The sequence below is a fragment of the Pleurodeles waltl genome, chromosome 10 (assembly GCF_031143425.1).
Source record: "Pleurodeles waltl isolate 20211129_DDA chromosome 10, aPleWal1.hap1.20221129, whole genome shotgun sequence".
NCBI classification, from domain to species: Eukaryota; Metazoa; Chordata; class Amphibia; order Caudata; family Salamandridae; genus Pleurodeles; species Pleurodeles waltl.
In genome coordinates, this window is record NC_090449.1 from 662,378,978 (window position 1) to 662,403,923 (window position 24,946).

General features: G+C 44.0%; 1 protein-coding gene across 3 annotated transcripts in view; it reads left to right on the forward strand.

Annotated features, from left to right (window-relative positions):
* The window catches only part of DNAJB6 (DnaJ heat shock protein family (Hsp40) member B6), a 424,156-nt gene that overhangs the window by 165,604 nt on the left and 233,606 nt on the right, over positions 1–24,946 (forward strand). The gene's annotated exons all lie outside the window — the stretch shown is intronic.

A 24,946-nucleotide genomic window follows, 5' to 3' on the forward strand; every position in this document is an offset into this window, starting at 1 on the left:
CCCAGGAGCTATCAACTGTAGCCTAGAATCACACCTCTGCCCTCCCTTGGCTCTGCCCCCAACCTGGACAGTCCATGCTTAACTCTTACTTAATAGATAGCATGTAGGGGTAGTCCTATTTCGAAAGAGAGGAACACTGAGAATGTTTCAATGCATAAAGCATTTTTGGCCCTTCTTTTGTCAGTGGGGCTTGACATGTAGTATATTTGCTGTTTCTCCAATACTGATCTTTCATAGATGCACTTGTTGAGTCTGGATTCCCATAATAACACTTCCTTAGAGTTACAATTATGTTCCCTGTACAAATTGTATTAAACAAATCATTTTAGTAGCAATCACCTCTATAGAAAAGACCCACATCTCAGCCAGTGAGTTGACTGTGCACTGAACATCACTCCCTCCAGAGGCTTCTATTACTCTGATTTGTACCACATATCATGAGGAAGGGAGCCACTTTGATAACTCTGATCAGATAAAACTTTTCTCTATAAATTAATTTGAATTAAAAACAGTGAGGGTCTTTGGTCTCTCTCTCTCCTCTCTGCCCCTTCCCCCATGTTCCTTGTGAGGCCTCCAAAGAGTCGACACAAGTCCATTTAGGTTACCAAAGTCTCCTTTTGAGCCACAAAGTAAAATATGACTTCAAACTGGTTTGCAATAGACCCATGGACAACTGCTTTATCGACAGAGGTATGAGAAGGAAGTGTACCTGAGGTGTTACGGTGAGAAATTCCATGGGGGGTTGTTGTCACCCCCATTACAACAGCTAATATGATGTTTGAGGAATCACAGTACTAGAAACCATCAGTGGTTGGGATGCCTGTTACCCTACTGATCTTCTTAGATTGATGTGAGATTATTTTCTTTTTCCTCTAACATCTGGAAGGTGAGCCGCAACCTCCCCAGGAGGTGTAACTACAGCCCCAGCCACCAATGATGCTGAGGCTAGTTCAGCTTTATCCTCCGCATACAAAGTCTTTGGATGCTCTTTCACCCCAGCCAATATTATACCCACGCCTCTGGTAATGGACTTGTCGAGTCACAGATACGTAGAAGACTGGGGGCAGCTCCTAGATGCAAATAAATAGCATTTGCATTTGGTGCCCTCATCACTTCATACAAACTCCCTACCGGATGACATCTCTCGTTCTCATTCACTGTTGGAGAGAATATATATATATATATATATATATTTTTTTTTTTTTTTTTTTTAAATATTTCTTTATTGCATTTATATTTCAACATTACATATTGTAGAATAAACTTACATATGACCGTCCTGTGGATAAGCAATGCCATTTCACAACAATAAACATATGGGGGAATGAGCGCTGGCATGACAAATCTATGTTCCTGCAGTACAGTTTTAGCAAATTTGTGTTTCCGTTCACATGAACATAGTGTCTTGGCCCCACACATCCATTCTGTGCAGCTCGGAACTAGCTCAGTGTCTCAATCTGAAGGGCTTGCTAGTCAGTTCTAGCCTTGTGTATAATCACGTAACATGCTGCATTGGGCACATAATGTTTTAGTTCTCTACCGTTTCCGACAGGGGGATCAAAGTGGTGCAGGCGCAGGTGTTAGTGGCGTGCAGAGGTCTTTTAACATGAGCTCCCATTGTGCCGCAAGAGGATACTTGCGCAGTCCTAATAAATCCTCCTGCCGGAGTGCCATGCACTCTGCTCTCGCCCAAACAGACAATGAATGTGCGTCATATTTTGGGGGTTCAGTGAACTGCCATTTACGGGTTAAAAGGCGTTTGACTACTAAGAACCCCAGGCCCAACAAGAGGGTCGTCACCTTCAATTTCTTACCCCAAGGAAATAACCCCAGAATGCATACCTCCCAAGTCCTTAATAAGGGTCGGTCTACACAGTGCACGAGGCGGGCATGGATTGACGTACAATAGTTACTCAAAGTGGGGCATGACCACATAATTTGCAAAAAGTCTGCTCCCAGGCACAAAAATCACTGACTGGCGGCATCTGCACGGTTAAAATATATGTTAACCTTATCAGGGGTGAGGTAGGCCATTTGAGTGATATAGTACAGAATGAGTCGGTAATGCATATTACGAGGGACATGTATGGGGGTTTCCAGTAGGGTTGCCCACCCTCTATCTGTGAAGGGTTCCCCCCTATCTCTACCTGTAGGCCAGATGTATGGAGACGCAGAGAGTCTGCTAACCAGTGTATTAAGTGCCTCCCCTCCCCAAACACATGTAAGTACTGAATCGTGGAGTACACGCAGGGCTCCTCCACAACGTCACCCCATGCATGTTGTAGAGTATGTCTGAGGATATATGTAGAGCATAAAGGTACCTGGATGTAACCCAGTAGTCCATCAGTGTGCCATGAGTGTTGAGTGCCATCTGTGTAAATGTCCCCCAGGGTATGTATTTCCACTGCATACCAGGCTGCCAGCTCTGCGGCCAATATACCACCCGTGCCACACAGTGTCCCCAATATCGTTATGGCTGGAGCATAGGGTGTACCGTCTCTTGTGAGGTAACATCACCTTCGGAAACGGCGATATGCTAGGTTTAACAATACAGGTGCCGGTGCTGTGGAGTTAGTACAGGGATGAAATAGATGTAGCAACTTACTCCAGTATTGGAACTTTCATAGATTCACATACTTGAATCCTTCCCCGTATTCGAGATGGGAACCCCTGGTACATCATAACAGCAATATAGAAGCTACTGCAATGAGAAAAGGCTCAAAGGCTTTCACTTTAGTAGCCTATCCTTGTCTGTATGAGTAAAAAGGACCAAAGGAAGTCCCATCCAATCATGCTTCACCTACCTCTAGAACTCTCGTGTGAGAAGCTCCATTCCCTCAGACTTTCCCCAAGCATGAGTGCCAGAGTATCTGAAGAAGACAGGTAACGGTGAGCTTCCCAGGGGAGGAGGGAGGGTCGCATACTGGAGAACTACAGTTAAAGGTAAGTAACTAATTTTCTTACTCCAGTATTGGAACTTTCATAGATTCACATGCTTGAATCAGAATAGCAAGCAGTTCTATCAAGATAAAACTCAAGGAGTTTTGGAGGTGCTCCCTGCGGGAATTAGATTCTCAATTGTTCCAGGTTGTCTAGTCCATCAACAAAAAAAAAAAAAAACAGAAGTAATGGGTAGGATCAAATAAACCTTGACCTGATGAATGGATCGAGAAAATCCAACACAATGATAAACCTTCCAGCCTAAGGTGCTCCACTGTGTGATGGCAATGGACATGTTCCTACAAGGTTGGAGAAGTCTATCTTCTAGAAGTGTAAGCTAGAGGCCATTGCTTATAGAAGGGTCCACTTCTTTCCAATTCATCCAGGTGAAGCAGAGTGAGATGACAATTATACTTATTGCCCCGGTCTGGTTGAGGTACTGGTGGTGACAAAATATACTTCACCTGTCACTTCACCCTCACAAAAGGCTGCCATGCAGACCTAAACTACCTTAGAAGATGAAGTGGTGTATATTTCAGCCCATTCACCACTCCAAGCTTGCCTGCTTCGCTCCATAGTACCAGCAATATGGCTTTCTAGATCTTCCTGATAACTGACTGCATTAGCATACTTAAGGGAGCCAAGAGTCCATCCACTTGCTTATATCATGTTTTCAGGTGGAAGAAATTCTGCATATGGTCCTTCAGATGCAGGTGGACCTTAAACATGGCAAAAGCTGAGTGTTTTGTTGCATGTCCTTAATTTGGTCAAATCTGACTTTCAATTATCCTCTATAAAAGTAAATTTGAATGCCATTACTGCATACAGAGAGGGTCCTTCTCTGGCATTCTTTTTCAGTGTTCCAATGATTAAGGAGTTCCTTGGATGGCTTTCCTGTTGGGAACTTCACACTCCATGGGAATTTAACATTGTTCCTGAATCCTACAAAACAGTGCAGCAAGGAGGGAGAACATGGCAGCTGGCGTTTCGCAGCAGTCTTGCTGAGCGGCTGCGGTGCAATGACGGGCTGCACAGGATCTGCGATGGTATGAAGGAGAAGCTGCAGGCTTTGCAGGGGCATCACGGAAGGTGACGTGACTGCCATACCCCCCCCCCCCCCCCCCGGACCTTGCTTTGTTTGTTTCTTGGGCGTGTTGCGTATGCCGCCTCTGGCTCTAGGCCGCGTTACGGTCCGTGTAACAACACGATTTGAGGCGCGAGATTTAGAGGAGAAGGCGGCGAGAGTGAGCGGCGGACACTGAAAGAGGGCGGCCTTGGAGGTAAGGGTCAGGACCCTCACATCCAGGGTTGCGTTGAGAGGCACGACGAGGGGAAATTGAATGTCGAGGCAGTAAGTGCAGAGCGGAGAGGAGGTGAGATCTTCCCCCGTGTTTGTGTCTTGGAAGAGCCCATTCCTGGAGATAACTTTGGTTTAGTTTTCTCAAAGGTGGGGAAGTGGGAGTGTTATTTTGGATACATGTAAATCGAATAATCTGGAGGGGGGCCCTGTGTCTCTAAAGGTGGGGTTAGGAAAAGGAAACCCCCATGGTGAAGAGAATAGCATTATCTGTTAGCAGAAAAGGAGAGAGAATCTCCCTAAGGGGGTGGCAATTAAGACAGGAAGGAGACAATCATCAAACCAAATAGTGACACTGGGAGGAAGGAAAAAACAACAAACCTCCCTGGTGCGCCAATTGAAGGTTACCCGCTCCTTAACGTCATACTTTAAAGCACAGAACTCAGTTGGAGTCTTAACTATCCCCTTAAACTCCTGTAGGAGGTCAAGTGCTGGGATGGAAGCTGTAGTCGAAGGTCAGAGTGATTTAACTTTAGCCCCTCCGATATTTCGACGTTCCATGAGAGGGGAAGACCTTAATGAACTTACTATAGGGACGTTGGCTGAGGACTGTAACTCTGCCCAGGCCTCAAATTTCTTGGTAAGAGAATAGAGTAATCGGTCAGATAGCCCTGGTGAAATAGACTCTGAACCTTTTGGTTTTCACAGAGCCTACAGGCTCTCAGAATTTGCCTCCGAATATGAATAGGGAATCTAAGGAGCAGGCTTTACAGACGAGTTTGTTAGAATCTTTGCTACACTCTAAGTAAAGAAGTCAAGCATGGCTTTCTGGTGTTGCAGACTAATCAGAAGGAGATCCAGGTGGTTTGTGAAGGTTTAGCTAATAAATTAGATCTGTTGGCTCAAAGAACTCAGGCCCTGGAAGCTCAAGTGGAACAGCTGAAAGACACAGCCGCAAAGAACATGCAGGAAATTGAGGTATTGAAAAGTAAGAATAAGAAAGGTTTTGAGAAATTGGAATCATTAGAAAATAATGCCAGGAGAATAATACTGAGTTAATGAATGTCTCGGAGGGGAAGGAAGATGATAATATTAAGGCTTTTGTGGTGGATCTTTTCATTCAAAGTGGCGCTTGGGAAGGGTCGAAGGAGGTACTGAGTAACGACATACAGCGTGTACATCGAGACCCTTTTTGGAAAACTAAGGACCAAGCTAAACCAAGGCTGATTCTGGTGAATTTCCTCTCCTATACGGTCAAAGAAAAGTTTTTATTACAACCTTCAAATTAGGTACCCTAAAGGCAAAAGAATGCTTCTTTGAGGTCAGATCTGATGTTTCTTGTATCACCTCGAATAGGCAGTGGTAACTGGGTAAAAGGATGGAAGATTTCAGAGCACTGGGAGCCACAGTTAAACTGAAATTTCCTGCGACCCTGAGAGTGATGAGGTACAATAAAATGTATAATCTAAGAGACTGTGAGGATGCGGATACTCCTCTGGAGAAGTTTTGGAGCACATAGTGTAATGGATTTTTGGTACTTTGTCTCCGCTTCTTTCTTCTTTTTTTGTTTTTTCTCTCTCCTCCCCCCCGCCTCTGTATAGCCCATCAGCGCCAAAGGGCTTAACAGCCAGTATGGAGAAGGGTTAGGTTCTCTGGGGTGAGGGGCGTTGGGAGGTATGGGACTGGAAGAGGGAGTATTTGGGGAAGTGTGGTTAGGGTAAGGATGGGGGAGGAAAAAAATTTAAAAAAAGTGTGCCTCACTATTCAGGGGTTCGATGGGCTGTTTACAATTTTAAGGTCTCTATCAAGAATATTAACGACACAGGGAAGGATACAAGAAATGGCTAGTAACAAGGTGCAATGTCTTTCCTGGAATTTGAATGTTCTCCGGGTTAAGCCCAGGAGGGACTATATTTTTCAGTATATAAGAGAATCTCCAGCCCAGATTATAATGTTGCAGGAGTCACTTCTAGCAGGTATAGAGGCTAATGAAATGATTAAATCTCAGAGGTGGGTGAAATATATGGTTTGTTCAGGTAACCCGTTTCATTCTAGAGGAGTTATGATTTTGATTAAGAGGCAGTTAAATGCTCAAGTTTTGCGTCAAAGTAGATGCCATGGGGAGATGGATTGTAGCGGATATAAAAATTAATGATAATACTTACACCTTGGTTTGTTATTATGGTTTCAATCTGGACGACATAGCTCCTTTACAAGAGTTATGTGCGGAGTTGCTACATGCTCGATATCCAATTATAATGTCTGAGGACTTTAATGTGGTGTTAAATGACTTACTGGATAAATCAACTAGGAGTAAGTCTTTGGGGCATCAAAAGTCACAAGCATATGTTAAGGTTATTATGAAACAGTTTTCCCTAATTGAAATATGGAGAGAAACTCCTGGTCAAATTTGAGTTTTTACTTTCCATAACAAGAAGTATAAGCATCATTCAAGGATAGACTCTTAATAGAAATATTACTTAAAGAAGCTGTTCTTGATGTTGACCATATCCCCGCACACTTATCTGATCATGCAGCTGTGATTTTAACATTGAAGTGTGCCCCAGATCGTTGTACTAAAAGAGGGACATTGGATAGACCACTTCTAATTGATCCTAAAGTGGTGAACCAATTGCGGTCGGAAACTAAGTCCTTCTTTGAGTTAAATCTGAACTCTACGCCTCTCTTCGTGGTATGAGACTCTTATAAGGCCATTATTAGGGGGACTTCGATTAGTATCTCTGCTCGGAAGAATAGGGATTACAAGGAGGAAATTCAGGATCTCGAACATAATATAGCTCGCTCAGAACCGGAATTGTTAGAATCACAGAGGATGGGAAGGAATGAGGAGTCTATTTTACTTGATTTGATAGCTAAGCGAGCCTCCCTAGCAGCTGTAATTGAAGCCAGAGTGAAGGGAAAGTGGAAGGCAAGTAGACTAGCACATTTTGAGTATGGAGAAGGAGCAGGGCAACTGCTGGCGTGGAAGACTAAGTCAGATCTGGTAAGAAATGAGATAAGAGAAATAAAATGCCCTGCCTCTGGGGAAGTACTGAGGGAGACTGTAGAGATCCAGAAAACTTTTGTACGTTTTTTTCGAGGCTCTGAAGTTTTACCAACTATACCGGCGAACATACACCAGGGTTTAGAAGATCTACGGATGAAGATACTGGGTGACACCGATAAAATATCCCTGGCATGAAATTCGAGTAAAAGAAATCGTTTCGGTAATCTTCAAAGGTAAAAAGGGTAAGTCGGCAGGACTGGATGGTTTACCACTTGAATTTTATGCAAGTATACAAGAAGTAGTGACCCCGATTTTATTAAGTCTTTTTAATAGCATACTCAAAGGTGAGAGCGCCTTGCCCTAAATCTTGGGATGAAGCAATAATTACCCTTATTTTGAGACGAGGGAAGGATCCTTTATTATGCGAATCTTATAGGCCAATTTTCTTGTTAAATGACTAAAAGTTTTTGCTAATATTCTGGCTAACAGGCTGAGTTTGGTGATTCATGATGATCAGAAGGGCTTTTTCAGGGGCAGATATATGCATCGCTCCCATGAGTTGATTGGAGCGATGGATTTAGCAATTGTGTATAATTTACCGCTGGCAGTGATAACTTTCGACGCTACTAAAGCCTTTGATAGAATCAACTGGGGCTTCCTAACTTCTATTTTAAAACATCTCAATTTCGGGAAGAATTTTTGTAGGGCTGTGAAGAACATCTATAGAACCCCTGTAGCTAGATTAGTGCTAAATGGTGATCTGACTGTACTGTTTCGTCTTACAAGAGGAACTAGACAGGGTTGTCCCCTTTCCCCATTACTATTTAATTTGTATATTGAACCATTGGCTCTCATGATTAAGAGGGACCATCTGATTAAACCTTTTGTTTATAATGGTTGGAAGAAGAAAATATCTCTATATGCGGATGATATCATGATTTATACTGAAAATTTGCCCCTAGCATTGGAAAGGCTTGAATTATTAATGTCAGAATTTGGCCATATTTCGGGTTACGCAGACAATATGGCTAAAACTGAAATTATGACTTGGAATATGAATGACAAGCATGGTTTAGTAAAAAATGAGTTGAAATATTTGGGGGTTAAGGTTTATAGTGAGCTGGAGGATATTCCGGTCGAGAATTTAAGACATACAACATGAGAGAGAAACAAATTATTGTTGAGTTGGTTGCACTTGCCGTTAACATTATATGGTATTTCCTCCCTAAGCTTTCTTTTCTTTTCAATATGATTCAGTTACCCTTTAACAAGATAAGCATAAAAATCTCCAAGCTGAGATAGACCGTTTTATTTGGGCCTCCAAGGGGATTTGGATAGCTAGGAAGAAGCTTGGAAGAAAACACGATAAAGGAGGGATTGCATTACCTGACATTCAGTTATATGCCTGGGTCTTTCAGTTTAAGAATGCTAAGTGTTTATTGTCAGGGAAAGGGTTGAGTTCACTAGAGAGAACTATGTTAAAGTGTGGGAGGGAAGATGGACAGAAATGTATGTCTAAATTTGGTCATCCTAAATTCTTTAAAATCAGATTGAAAGTGTTACAAGCCGCCCGCTGCTTGGCTATGGGCACAGATGAGGGGAATTACAAGTTTGTCTTGTTATAGTGTTTATGCCCCCACTTGGGACTCCCCGCGTACACCAGATTGTCGTAAGGATTCTCTTTCTCGACCTCTGAAAGAAGCGGGTATAGTGGATTGGGGTCAGATATTTTACAAAGGTAAATTAAAATCTTGGGAGGAACTTCTATTAATAACACAGGTCTCCTTATCCAGATTTAAGTATCTTCAACTACAAAGCTGGTCACATTCCTTGCAAGAAGTGGGAACATATACAAATGAGTTAGAGGAGCTACTGATCGATGGCCATACCAGTAGGAAAGAGGTTGCTGTTTATTATGGTCTGTTCTTAAATATTCTGGAGCAGGACCAGGAATTTCCTAGTTCGTTATGGGCCGATTTGGTTTGTAGAGAAGAGATTACTACTTTATGGTCAACTTCGTGGCAACTGCTGTATAAGGTAGTAAAACCTGCTTCATTAAGGAAGAACCATCTTTTTGTTCTCCATAGGGTGTATTATACCCCTAGGAATATAGGTAAATCTACTTTGAAAGGAAGCACGGCCTGTAGGAAATGCGGTCTTGTGAAGGCCGATCTTCATATGTTTTTTTTTTGTCCCCAGATTTTTTTTTTTTTGGGGTAGGTTTTTGAAATCATAAAGAAAGTACTTTTTGTACAGGTAGATTGCTCTCCAGAATTAGTATTATTTGGTTGGTCCCCCAAGATAGGTTATTTGAGTGGTTGTAAGAGGAGTTTACTATTCTATCTTATTTTGTTGGGCAGAAGGGAGATTTGTGAACAATGGTTATCGTCTCGGCTTGATTGGTTGTCATCTGTAACAGAAATATGTAAGCTAGATCTTAGCCGCCTCTGTACTAAAGGAGTTGTAAATTTAGGGAAGCCCTGGTTGAATTGGATGGATCACGGGGTCTGTGATATGACAAGAGGTATATAGGTAAAAAGGTGTCCGATGATTAAGGCATATGAGTAGGAGACTTTTTCCCTGTTGAAAGGGGCATACGGACAGATATGTCTCCTACTATCCCGGACTTCCTACTATGAAGACTCAGTACCCTCTAGGTTAAATACTGGAACGAGGGCCTTGTTTCTTAGAATGGAAGTTTATAAAAGAATATGAGGGCAAAAAAAAAAAAAAACATTGTTCCTGGAAATCCGCTTTTGTTATGGCTGTAGGCTTCTGCTAGAAGAATGAGTAAGCTTTGAATTATATTTTTGGAGGAACCTATCAGATTTGTCTTACCACAGCAAGATAGCATGAAGAACTCCCACTCCCCCCCCCCCCCCCTCCTTTATGCCCAAAATAATTTCAGACTTAAATGTCTCCCAGATAGTTTCACTCCTGACTATCTTTCCAGATCATTTCTCTGCAGCATAAAGATATGTCCATACCTGAGACATGAAGATGGCCCTTAAATACTGCTTAGATGTCACTAAAGAAATTTGATTACTTCCAGAAATGTAGCAGTTGCCTTGTGAGGAAGCCGTAATCGGAGTCTACAAACAAACAGATGTGGAGGAGTATGATTTGGATGAAGGAGATTGGGGTTAGAAATGTTTCAGTTGGGTCAGGACTCTTGATGCAACTTATTTGCCTAGGAGATCTATTTCTGACTATTATGTTTGCGTTTGGAACCTTCCTCAGTGGCTGTGCATATAGCAGTTTGCTATTCTATTGCATTGGTATCAGAGAATCTTATGACCGGGAGAAAACCCACTAATGAGAACTCAGATTAAAGACACCAATTGCCTTTCTGAGTCCATGAACAATCCCCCACTACTCTGTTTTCTCTAAATGCATTGGCTAGAAGTTAAATTTTCCACTGTACTTCCAAAATAAACAACCTCAGAAACTGAACAGCATTCCGGGAAGTTTAGCTGTCTTAAAGTGTCAATCTAACACTGTGATTTGAATGTTGAGTCCCATTTTCTCATTAATTGGGGTTCTAAAAAAATTATTATTCAGTGGTGTGCCCAGCCAATTAGTTTTTAATTTTTCTAACTGACATTGTTTTTTAAAACCAGAAGAAAAAAATGATTTACAGATAATACTTTAAATCATTTGATAAAATGGTATCCAGGGGAATACTAATCATGCTAAGTTCTCTCTGAAGCCATAAACAGCAGAGTATTCTGATGATCCAGTATTGGCTTTCATAGATTTACAAGCTTGAATAATCCCTGCTCGATCATTGAGTCTCAGAATAATTAGTAGAAAGCAGTAGAATGCTGCATTGAACTTTTAAAAGCTGAAAACGATCCCTTTGTAAGCCTGCTCTTAAAATTTGAAAAGAAATAAACTTCTCAAGCGCCATCATACCTTGGGAGTCCTACCGCAAAGCATGACAAGGAAATCTTCTTGAGCTCTGCTCAGTTATGTTTTTCTTGGAGGTAATTTTCTTTGGTTTGATCTTCGAGTTGACCACTACTTCTGTAGGCATCAGTCTGCTTCAGCTTTTGGTGTTTTTTTTCTTAACAGAAAATATGGCAGATACACTGAAAAAAGATCGCAGACTCTGGGGTTCCTGTGGGCTTATTAAGAGTATATTCTGACAATGCCCCCCTCCTCCCAAATCATGCACTCTCTCGCCTTCTTTCTCTTCTCCTTTTTCTCTTCCTCTGTCTCCTCTTTCACCTTCTCTTTTTGTCTCCTCCTATCACCTCCTGTCTCTTTCGGTCTTTATCTCTCTTTCTTCCTCCCACCCCCCACCTGTTTTATTCCCAGACATAAAGCCACAAGATCTGGTGCACTTTCTCATCAAAAACTATGAAAGCCAGATGAGGCAGACTAGTACTAACGAAAACCCCTATCAGGGAACAGACAGAAAGGTATGTCAACAACGTCCAGCATTCTTTTAAGCACTCTCCTAAACAGTTCCCTTTGGTGAACCTAGGAGGAAGATTAACTGGGGCACTGGGCTGACGCCACCTAGGTATCATAGCTCTGGATGTCCTGGAACATCCTAAGAAGAAATACGCTCCTTCTGAACTAGAAAGACCAGTCTGAAGTTTTCACACCAAATCATTGTTGATGGATCTTTTGTCTGAGGTTGACAAAACATTGAGAGCTGGTCGAAGGGGACATTCCATCAATGACGACATAATCTCTAAAACCCCATGATGGCTACAGTCCAGCTCAAGAAACCGCCATTGATGGACTTGCTGACTAAGCCAGCCAAAGTCATTTTGATATCTGCTAAAGTTATTCCTGTGCCCTTTCTACCAGTGCACACAACCCAGTAACATATTGCCATTATTACCACAATATTTGCTTGGTACAGTATTTTCCGAGGAAGAGGTGTCCCTTTGGGGCTGCTTACAGCCCTGCCTAAGTAAATGTAAATTATCATCATGATGATGACCAGTATCCTGAAAAAGAAAGTTATTTTCCTGAACAACTAAAATGAACTTTTCAGCCATGAGTGCTGACGCCAAGAGACTTACATTTCTTCAAAGAATAATATGCTTATGAGCTCTGTGAAAATGGCTACTAGTATCAAGAGGACTCTATGATGTAGATTCCCAGAGCATTAGCGAAAGATCAAAGTTTAATGCTTGCAGATTCCTAGAAGGATTCCTGGAACTATCTGCCCAACCAACGTCACCAGGGCCTCAACCCAACCATTCACATTTCTCTAGGGAGTCCAAAAATACCTCCTAAATCCATTGTTCTTTTCCTTCCAAAACCTATTGTACCTCAAGCTCACAAGGACATGTACTTTGAGGACCACGAAGAATGTGAGATTCCTGATAATGCCCCTCAGGATATGGGTGAATATGATGGGTTAAGTGATACCATTGTTGGCTTCCCCTATGCCGCATGCTGAAAAATCTCCACAAATGGCATTAGACAATTCCATGCTTTGGTTGAGGGGGTGTCCTAGAGATTTTATCTAGCGCTGCTACTGAAACCATTGGAATGCTTCCTTTTATGGCTTCAAAGAACCGGCTTGAGTTGGTTAAGGCCATTCTGATTATTCATTACATACCCTGCACACGCTAGGGTTCTTAATAAATTACCAAAAGTCGCATCTACAACCTGCACAAATAGAACAGTATCTGGGTGCAATACTAAATACTCAAAAAGCGTTTGCATGTCCAAGTACGAAAAGAATACAAGCATTCCAAAACATAATCACACAGACAAATCAACAGTACACTGTCAGATTTGTCATAAAGATTTTAGGGATGATGGCATCATGTATTGCGATTGTTCCACACGCAAGACTAAACATGTGGCCCTTACAACAGTGCCTTGCATAACAATGGTCACAGACACACTGTCAACTTCAAGATCTAGTGTTGATAGACCGCCAAGCATGCATGTCCCTTCAGTGGTGGAATTTCACAAATCTAAACAAAGGGCGGCCATTTCAAGACCCTGTGCCTCAGACCATAATTACAACAGATGCATCAATGATTGGTTTGGGAGCTCACCTCAACAATCACAACATTCAAGGACAATGGGATGCCACACACAAACCGCTACACCTAAATCACTTAGAGTTGTTAGCTGTCTTCCTAGCACTCAAAGCTTTTCAGCCACTTCTCACACAGAAGAATGTCCTTATCAAAACAGACAACATGACAACCATGTTTTACCTAAACAAACAAGGAGGGACACATTCGTCCCAACTCTCCCAGAAAATTTGGAAATGGGCAATCCACAACCAAATTCAGCTGTTAGCACAATACATTCCAAATATACGCAATCAATTGGCATATATTCTCAGCAGAAATCACCAACAAACATACGAATGGGACATTCAACCTCAAGTACTTCAAAAAAAACTTTCAACAATAGGGAACACCAAACATAGATCTGTTCGCCACGAGCGAAAACACTAAATGCCAAAACTTCGCATCCAGACATCCACATCCTCTATCCAAGGGCAATGCTCTATGGATCAATTGGTCAGGGATATTTGCTTACGCTTTCCCCCTCTCCCACTCATTCCGTTTCTAGTCAACAAGTTGCATCAAAACTCACTCAATATGATACTTATAGCACCAACGTGGGCCTGCCAACTGTGGTACACAACATTGATAGACCTGTCAGTAGTACCACACTCCAAACTCCCAGACCGACCAGATCTGTTGACACAAAACAAAGGACAAATCAGGCACCCAAATCCCAAAACACTCAATCTAGCGATTTGGCTTCTGAGGTCATACATCAGAATGTATGCAAGAAAACCCACTACTAGACAGTGCTAGGCTAACAAATAGAAAGTATTTGTATTGCTGTCAATCTAAACAGATTGCACCTCTTACAGCATCAATACAAGATATTGTATGCTATTTACTTCATTTACAAAAATCCAATTTAAGATTCTCTTCCTGAAAATACATCTTACTGCAATTTCAGCATATTTACAAAATATACAGCACAGCTCCTTATTTAGAGTTCCTATTATTAAAGCTTTCATGGAAGGTTTAAAACTCATCATTCCACCCAGGACACCTCCAGTTCCCTCTTGGAATTTAAACATAGTGCTTACACGACTTATGGGCCCGCCATTTGAACCAATGCACTCATGTCAAATGCAATTCTTAACAGGGAAGGTTGCCTTCCTAGTTGCAATTAAGTCTTTACGAAGAGTAAGCAAAATACAAGCCTCCACTATTGAAGAACCGTTCTTCCAGGTACACAAGCATAAAGTTGTACTAAGAACAAACCCCAAATTTTTGCCAAAGGTAGTCTCACCTTTTCATATAAATCAAACAGTGGAACTGCCAGTCTTCTTCTTCCCACAGCCAGATTCTGTGGCAGAACGAGCTCTGCATACATTAGACATTAAAAGAGCTCTAATGTACTATATAGACAGAAGAAAACCATTCAGAAAGATTAAACAACTGTTTGTATCTTTCCAAAAACCTCATACGGGTAACCCCATATCAAAACAAGGGTTGGCAAGATTGATTGTAAGATGCATCCAAGAATGCTACGTTAAAGCCAAAAGACAACTCTTAATCACTCCTAAAGCACATTCTACAAGGAAAAAATGTGCTCCAATGGCTTTTTTTTAGGAAATATACCAATGGCTGAAATATTCAAAGCAGCTACATGGTCAACACCACATACATTCACTAAAAACTACTGTTTAGACGTTTTAGCAAGACAACAATCCACAGTAGGTCAGGCTGTACTCAGAATATTATTTCTAACAACTTCAACTCCTACAGGTTGACCACCGCTTTTATGGGAGGACAAACTGCTTTGTAGTCTATGCACAGCATGTGTATCTGCAGCTACACATGCCACCGAAGGGAAAATGTCACTTAACCAGTGTACATCAGTTCGTTGCATGTTCCACTGCAGATTCACATGTACCCTCCCCGGGAGCCTGTAGTCGTTTAAGTTTTAAAAACACTTGTACATATGTATGTGTGTGTGTCTGTATATATAGATAGATTGATTTGCATTGGCATGGACATCTCTTTTCTTTTCACCTGTATAGTCTATCACTCCTACCTTACCCTCTGCGGGAAAACAATCTAACATGGAGTCGATGCCCATGCGCAATGGAACCGAAGAGGAGTCGTCACTCGATCCTGTGACTCAAACACTTCTTTGAAGAAAAACAACTTGTAACACTCCGAGCCCAACACTAGATGGTATAATGCACATCATGTGAATCTGCAGCAGAACATGCTGCGAACAGAAGTGACATTACCTTACTGCTTGCAATTTATTCTTATTCAAGAATATTACTCTGTGAAAGATATAATATTGGAGGAAAAAAAAGGTTCAATGGCATCTGTCGCTGTAGATACACATGTTATGCATAGCCCGCCATCTGGTGTTGGGTCGGAGTGTTACAAGTTGTTTTTCTTCGAAGAAGTCTTTCGAGTCACGGGACCGAGGGACTCCTCCTCCTTGTCTCCATTGCGCATGGGCGTCGACTCCATCTTCGATTGTTTTCTTTCCGCCATCGGGTTCGGACGTGTTCCTGTCGCTCCAAGTTTCGGAACGGAAAGTTAGCTAACTATCGGAAGATTACTTCTGTATTGTTGCGTTCGGGATCGGCTTAGATAGAATTGACACCGCATCGAAGTTTGAAGAGCTCCGGTGCCCTTCAGGGTAGCTTTTGATCCCCCGTTGGGGCCTGGTCGGCCTGACCGCGTGTAAAACAACGCTGATGGAACGGACCCCGTTCCGTTTCTGTCCCAAATGCCACAACAAATACCCGTAAACAGACCAACATTTGGTCTGTAACCTGTGCCTGTCGCCTGAGCACAGTGAAGAGACTTGCGAGGCCTGTCGTGCGTTCCGGTCCCGAAAAACACTCCGTGACCGTCGAGCCAGAAGACTTCAGATGGCGTCCACGCCGACAGCACACCAAGAGTTCGAGGAACAAGAGGAAGAAGAAACCTTCTCGATCCACGAATCGGACTCCGAGGAATTCGACGATCAAAGAACTGTGAGTAAGACGTCGAAAACAACACACAAGAAAAGTGACCAGGCCCAGGGGACGCCACTGCCACCAGGCCATGGCTCGACCCATAAATTCGGTGACCGACCATCGGCACCGAAAAAGGCCGAAACAGTGCCGAGATCGTCCGACTCCGGTTGAGACACCAGCACGCAGCCTTCTCGGGACCGAGAAAGTGCTGCTGAAAGAGATCGACGCCGAGATAGCGGAGCCGAAACTGCTCGACGCAGAGACAGCGGCACCGAGGAAGATCGGCGCCGAGAGGGTTCGACTCCGAAAAAGAAGAAGGTCACCTCAGAGCCGAAAAAGAGTACAGACAGGGTTTCGGTGCCAAAACAACCCGCAACCGACCCAACTACTAGTTCCTATACAGAGGAGCAATCACTGTCCTCTCTGATGCGAAAGCATAGATTTGAGGAAGAGTTGCAATCCACCGAAGTGGACCACACTCAAACGTATTTTTATACAGGAAGGAACAGGGAAAATAAGCACCCTTCCCCCTATTAGGAGAAAAAGGAGACTGGAGTTTGTCAGACCAAGCACCACAAACAAAAATGGTGAAAAGGGTAACTCCGCCACCCTCTCCTCCACCTGTAACTAACGTTTCACCAGCACAAACTCCATCACATTCCCCGGCTCACACCACCATGAGCCAAGGTGACCAGGACCAAGACGCTTGGGACTTGTACGACGCCCCAGTCTCGGACAACAGTCCAGAGGCGTATCCTACAAAGCCATCACCACCGGAAGATAGCACAGCATACTCACAAGTGGTGGCTAGAGCAGCAGAGTTCCACAACGTGTCCCTACACTCGGAACCAGTCGAGGATGACTTCTTATTCAACACCCTCTCCTCCACCCATAGCTCCTACCAAAGCCTGCCTATGCTCCCAGGAATGCTTTGGCACGCAAAGGAAATCTTCAAGGAGCCGGTCAAGAGTAGAGCAATAACACCAAGGGTGGAAAAGAAATATAAAGCACCTCCCTCAGACCCTGTTTTCATCACCTCGCAGCTGCCACCAGATTCCGTCGTAGTAGGAGCAGCTCGCAAGAGAGCCAACTCCCACACATCTGGGGATGCACCACCCCCAGATAAAGAGAGCCGCAAGTTCGATGCAGCCGGAAAGAGAGTCGCAGTACAAGCTGCAAACCAATGGCGCATCGCTAACTCTCAAGCACTACTTGCGCGCTATGACAGAGCCCATTGGGACGAGATGCAACACCTCATTGAGCATCTACCCAAAGAGCTACAAAAAAGGGCGAAACAGGTGGTTGAGGAAGGACAGAACATATCTAATAATCAGATACGCTCCTCTATGGATGCAGCGGACACAGCTGCAAGAACAATTAACACATCTGTGACTATAAGAAGGCACGCATGGCTACGAACGTCTGGTTTTAAACCAGAGATACAGCAGGCAGTGCTCAATATGCCATTCAATGAGAAACAACTGTTCGGACCAGAAGTGGACACGGCAATTGAGAAACTCTAAAAGGACACTGACACTGCTAAAGCCATGGGCGCACTCTACTCCCGCAGAGCAGAGGCACTTACAGCACCTTCCGCAAAACAACCTTTAGAGGGGGGTTTTGGGGTCAGGCCACACAAGCCAGCACCTCACAGACAACACCGTCCAGCTACCAGGGACAGTACCAGAGGAGAGGCTTTCGGGGCCAATACAGAGGACAATTCCCTAGGAATAGGGGAATATTTCAAAGCCCCAAAACCCCTACAACCAAGCAGTGACTCACATGTCACTCATCCCCTCCACACAACACCAGTGGGGGGAAGAATAGGTCAGTATTACCAAGCATGGGAGGAAATAACTACAGACACTTGGGTCTTAGCAATTATCCAACATGGTTATTGCATAGAATTTCTACAAATCCCTCCAAACATACCACCAAAAGCACAGAATTTATCAAAACAACATTCAGACCTTCTGGAAACAGAAGTTCAAGCATTATTGCAAAAGAACGCAATAGAACTAGTACCAGAAACACAAATAAACACAGGAGTTTATTCACTGTATTTCCTAATACCAAAAAAGGACAAAACACTGAGACCAATCCTAGACCTCAGAACACTAAACACCTATATCAAATCAGAACACTTTCACATGGTCACGCTACAAGAAGTGTTACCATTGCTAAAGCAACAGGACTACATGACAACCTTAGATCTCAGACGCGTATTTCCACATACCAATACATCAGTCGCACAGGAAATACCTCAGGTTTGTATTCAAAGGAATACATTACCAATTCAAAGTATTGCCGTTTGGTTTAACAACCGCACCAAGAGTCTTTACAAAATGTCTAGCAGTAGTGGCTGCACACATCAGAAGGCAGCAAATACACGTATTCCCGTATCTAGACGACTGGCTAATCAAGACCAACTCACTGACAAGGTGCTCACACCACACAAATCAGGTCATACAAAACCTCTACAAACTAGGTTTCACCATCAACTATGCAAAATCACACATTCTGCTGTGCAAAGTACAACAATACCTAGGAGCCACAACAATGTATTATCTAAACAAACAGGGGGGGACACTCAACGCAGCTGAGCCTTCTAGCACAAAAGATATGGCGATGGGCAATTCACAACCACGTTCGCCTAATAGCACAGTTTATTCCAGGGATCCAGAATCAACTTGCAGACAATCTCTCTCGAGTTCACCAACAAGTCCACGAATGGGAAATTCACCCCCAAATTCTAAACACTTACTTCAAACTCTGGGGAACACCTCAAATAGACCTATTTGCAACAAAAGAGAACGCAAAATGCCAAAACTTCGCATCCAGATACCCACACAGGCAGTCCCAAGGCAATGCCCTATGGATAAACTGGTCAGGGATATTTGCATACGCTTTTCCCCCTCTCCCTCTCCTTCCATATCTAGTAAACAAATTGAGTCAAAACAAACTCAAACTCATACTGATAGCACCAACATGGGCAAGGCAACCCTGGTACACAACACTGCTAGACCTATCAGTAGTACCCCACATCAAATTGCCCAACTGGCCAGATCTGTTAACACAACACAAACAGATCAGGCATCCAGATCCAGCATCGCTCAATCTGGCAATCTGGCTTCTGAAATCCTAGAATTCGGACACTTAGACCTTACACAAGAATGTATGGAAGTCATAAAGCAAGCTAGAAGACCATCTACTAGACACTGCTATGCAAGCAAATGGAAAAGGCTTGTTTGCTACTGCCATCATAATCAAATCCAACCATTACACGCATCTCCAAAGGATGTAGTGGGTTACTTGCTACACTTACAAAAATCAAACCTAGCTTTCTCTTCCATTAAAATACACCTTGCGGCAATATCTGCATACCTGCAGATTACCTATTCAACTTCACTATTTAGGATACCGGTCATTAAAGCATTTATGGAAGGCCTTAAAAGAATTATTCCACCAAGGACACCACCCGTTCCTTCATGGAACCTCAATGTTGTCTTAACAAGACTCATGGGTCCACCTTTTGAACCCATGCACTCTTGTGCAATACAGTTCCTAACCTGGAAAGTTGCATTTCTCATCGCCATCACATCTCTACGGAGAGTAAGTGAAATTCAAGCGTTTACAATACAAGAACCTTTTATCCAAATACACAAAAATAAGGTAGTCCTAAGGACCAATCCTAAATTTTTACCAAAGGTTATTTCACCGTTCCACCTAAATCAAACTCTAGAACTACCAGTGTTCTCCTCACAGCCAGACTCCGTAGCTGAGAGGGCACTACATACATTAGATGTCAAAAGAGCACTAATGTACTACATTGACAGAACAAAAGACATCAGAAAGACTAAACAACTATTTATTACATTCCAAAAACCTCATGCAGGAAACCCAATATCAAAACAAGGTATAGCCAGATGGATAGTTAAGTGCATCCAAATCTGCTACCTTAAAGCAAAAAGACAGCTGCCCATTACACCAAGGGCGGCACACTCAACCAGAAAGAAAGGCGCTACCATGGCCTTTCTAGGAAATATTCCAATGCACGAAATATGTAAGGCAGCCACATGGTCTACGCCTCACACGTTCACCAAGCACTACTGTGTAGACGTGCTATCCGCACAACAAGCCACAGTAGGTCAAGCCGTGTTAAGAACCTTATTTCAAACTACTTCCACTCCTACAGGCTGAGCCACCGCTTTTGGGGAGATAACTGCTTACTAGTCTATGCACAACATGTGTATCTACAGCGACAGATGCCATCGAACTGAAAATGTCACTTACCCAGTGTACATCTGTTCGTGGCATCAGTCGCTGAAGATTCACATGTGCCCACCCGCCTCCCCGGGAGCCTGTAGCCGTTCGGAAGTTAGCTTAAGCTTTGTACATTTGTAAATATATTATTTAAACCTTAAATAGGTACATACTTATTCACTCCATTGCATGGGCACTATTACTACAACACAACTCCTACCTCACCCTCTGCGGGGAAAAACAATCGAAGATGGAGTCGACGCCCATGCGCAATGGAGACAAGGAGGAGGAGTCCCTCGGTCCCGTGACTCGAAAGACTTCTTCGAAGAAAAACAACTTGTAACACTCCGACCCAACACCAGATGGCGGGCTATGCACAACATGTGAATCTTCAGCGACTGATGCCACAAACAGATGTACACTGGGTAAGTGACAGTTCGATGGCATCTGTCGCTGTAGATACGCATGTTCTGCAATAGCTCGCCATCTGGTGTTGGGCCGGAGTGTTACAAGTTGTTTTTCTTCGAAGAAGTCTTTCGAGTCACGGGACCGAGTGACTCCTCCTTTTGTCTCCATTGCGCATGGGCGTCGACTCCATCCTCGATTGTTTTTTTTCCGCCATCGGGTTCGGACGTGTTCCTGTCGCTCCGAGTTTCGGAACAGAAAAAATAGTTAATTTCGGAAGATTTTCGTCGGTATTGTTGCGTTCGGGATCGGCATACTTACATTCAACACCGCATCGAAGATCGAAGAGCTCCGGTGCCCTTCGGGGTAATTTTTCGATCCTCCGTCGGGGCCTGGTCGGCCCGACCGCGTGCTGAAGAACGCCGATGGAACGGACCCCGTTCCGTTTCTGCCCCAAATGCCACAATAAATACCCCTACACAGACCAACACTTGGTCTGCAACCTGTGCCTGTCACCTGAGCACAGCGAAGACACCTGCGAGGCCTGTCGTGCGTTCCGGTCCCGAAAAACACTCCGAGACCGTCGAGCCAGAAGACTTCAAATGGCGTCCGCACCGACAGCCCGACGGGAGTTCGAGGAACAGGAAGAGGAAGGTACCTTCTCGATCCAAGACTCAGACTCCGAAGGATTCGACGATACACAAACCGTGAGTAAGACGTCGAAAACCACACAAAGAAACATTTACAAGGCCCAGGGGACGCCACTGCCACCAGGCCATGGCTCAACCCATAAAATCGGTGACCGACCGTCGGCACCGAAAAAGGCCCAAACAGTGCCGAGATCGTCCGACTCCGGTCGAGACACCGGCACGCAGCCTTCTCGGGACCGAGAAAGTGCTGGAGACAAGCCTCGACACCGAGATGCCGGTGTGGACACGGCTCGACGCCGAGACAGCGGCACCGAAACAGATCGACGCCGAGAGGTTTCGGCCCCGAAAAGGAAAAAAGTCACCTCGGAGCCGAAAAAACACGCAGTCACAGTTTCGACGCCGAAACAAACTGCAAGCGACCCAGCTTCAGGCTCTTATACAGAAGAGCACTCGCTAACCTCCCAAATGCAGAAGCATAGGTTTGAGGAAGAGCTACAAGCAACTGATGCGGACCATACGCAAAAGCGTATCTTCATTCAGCAGGGGACAGGAAAAATAAGCACCCTTCCCCCCATTAGGAGAAAGAGAAGGTTGGAGTTCCAGACGGAACAAGCACCACAACCAAAAGTGGTGAAAAGAGTTACACCACCACCCTCTCCTCCGCCCGTGATTAACGTTTCACCAGCACAAACGCCATCACACTCCCCAGCTCACACCACCATGAGCCAGGGTGACCAAGACCAGGACGCATGGGACCTATACGACGCCCCAGTGTCAGATAACAGCCCAGAGGCATACCCTACAAAACCATCTCCACCAGAAGACAGCACCGCGTACTCTCAGGTGGTGGCTAGAGCAGCACAATTTCACAACGTAAGCCTCCACTCAGAACAGGTCGAGGATGATTTCCTGTTCAACACACTCTCCTCCACCCACAGCTCCTACCAAAGCCTGCCTATGCTCCCTGGTATGCTCCGGCACGCAAAAGACATATTTAAGGACCCGGTCAAAAGTAGGGCAATCACACCAAGGGTGGAAAAAAAGTATAAGCCGCCTCCTACAGACCCGGCTTTCATCACAACACAGCTGCCACCAGACTCTGTTGTTGTAGGAGCAGCTAGGAAAAGGGCCAACTCTCACACATCTGGAGATGCACCACCCCCAGATAAAGAAAGCCGCAAGTTTGATGCAGCTGGTAAAAGAGTCGCAGCACAAGCTGCAAACCAGTGGCGCATCGCAAACTCCCAAGCACTACTTGCGCGCTATGACAGAGCCCACTGGGACGAGATGCAACATCTCATTGAACATCTGCCCAAAGACTTCCAAAATAGGGCAAAACAAGTGGTTGAGGAGGGACAGGCCATCTCCAACAACCAGATCCGCTCCTCCATGGACGCTGCAGATACAGCTGCACGGACAATTAATACATCTGTAACTATCAGAAGGCATGCATGGCTCCGAACGTCTGGATTTAAACCAGAGATTCAACAAGCAGTTCTCAATATGCCTTTTAATGAAAAAGAACTGTTCGGTCCAGAAGTGGACACAGCGATTGAGAAACTCAAAAAAGATACGGACACTGCCAAAGCCATGGGCGCACTCTACTCCCCGCAGAGCAGAGGGAATTACAGCTCATTCCGTAAAACGCCCTTTCGAGGGGGGTTTCGGGGTCAAAGCACACAAGCCAGCACCTCACAAGCCACACCGTCCAGTTACCAAGGACAGTATAGAGGAGGTTTTCGGGGACAATATAGAGGAGGGCAATTCCCTAGAAATAGAGGAAGATTCCAAAGCCCCAAAACCCCTACTACTAAACAGTGACTCACATGTCACTCACCCCCTCCACACAACACCACTGGGGGGACGAATAGGTCATTATTACAGAGCATGGGAGAAAATCACTACAGACACTTGGGTTCTAGCAATTATCCAACATGGTTACTGCATAGAATTTCTACAGTTCCCTCCAAACATACCACCAAAAGCACAAAATTTAACAACACACCATTCCAATCTCCTAGAGATAGAAGTGCAGGCACTATTGCAAAAGAATGCAATCGAATTAGTGCCAAACACACAAATAAACACAGGAGTTTACTCACTGTACTTTCTGATACCAAAGAAGGACAAAACACTGAGACCAATCCTAGACCTCAGAGTAGTCAACACTTTCATCAAATCAGACCACTTCCACATGGTCACACTACAAGAAGTATTGCCATTGCTAAAGCTGCACGACTACATGGCAACTTTAGACCTCAAGGATGCTTATTTCCATATACCAATTCACCCATCGCACAGGAAATACCTAAGGTTTGTATTCAAAGGAATACATTACCAATTCAAGGTACTGCCTTTCGGATTAACAACCGCACCAAGAGTCTTTACCAAATGTCTAGCGGTAGTCGCTGCACACATCAGAAGGCAGCAAATACATGTGTTCCCATATCTAGACGACTGGCTAATCAAGGCCCATTCGTTAATAGAGTGCTCAAATCACACAAATCATATCATACAAACCCTCTTCAAACTAGGGTTCACCGTCAATTTCACAAAATCCAAGATTCGGCCACGCAAGGTACAACAATACCTGGGAGCCATAATAGACACATCAAAAGGAGTAGCCACTCCAAGTCCACAAAGAATTCAAAATTTCAACACCATCATACAACGCATGTATCCAACACAAAAGATACAAGCAAAGATGGTATTACAACTCCTAGGCATGATGTCATCATGCATAGCCATTGTCCCAAACGCAAGACTGCACATGAGGCCCTTACAACAATGCCTAGCATCACAGTGGTCTCAAGCACAGGGTCACCTTCTAGATCTGGTGTTAATAGACCGCCAAACTTACCTCTCGCTTCTGTGGTGGAACAACATAAATTTAAACAAGGGGCGGCCTTTTCAAGACCCAGTGCCACAATACGTAATAACAACAGATGCTTCCATGACAGGGTGGGGAGCACACCTCGATCAACACAGCATACAAGGACAATGGAACGTACATCAAACAAAACTGCATATCAATCACCTAGAACTTCTTGCAGTTTTTCAAGCACTAAAAGCTTTCCAACCAATAATAGTTCACAAATACATTCTCGTCAAAACAGACAACATGACAACAATGTATTATCTAAACAAGCAGGGAGGGACGCACTCCACGCAGTTAAGCATGTTAGCACAAAAAATTTGGCATTGGGCAATTCACAACCAAATTCGCCTAATTGCACAGTTTATACCAGGGATACAAAATCAACTCGCAGACAATCTCTCTCGAGATCACCAACAGGTCCACGAATGGGAAATTCACCCCCAAATACTGAACACTTATTTCAAACTCTGGGGAACACCTCAGATAGACTTGTTTGCGACAAGGG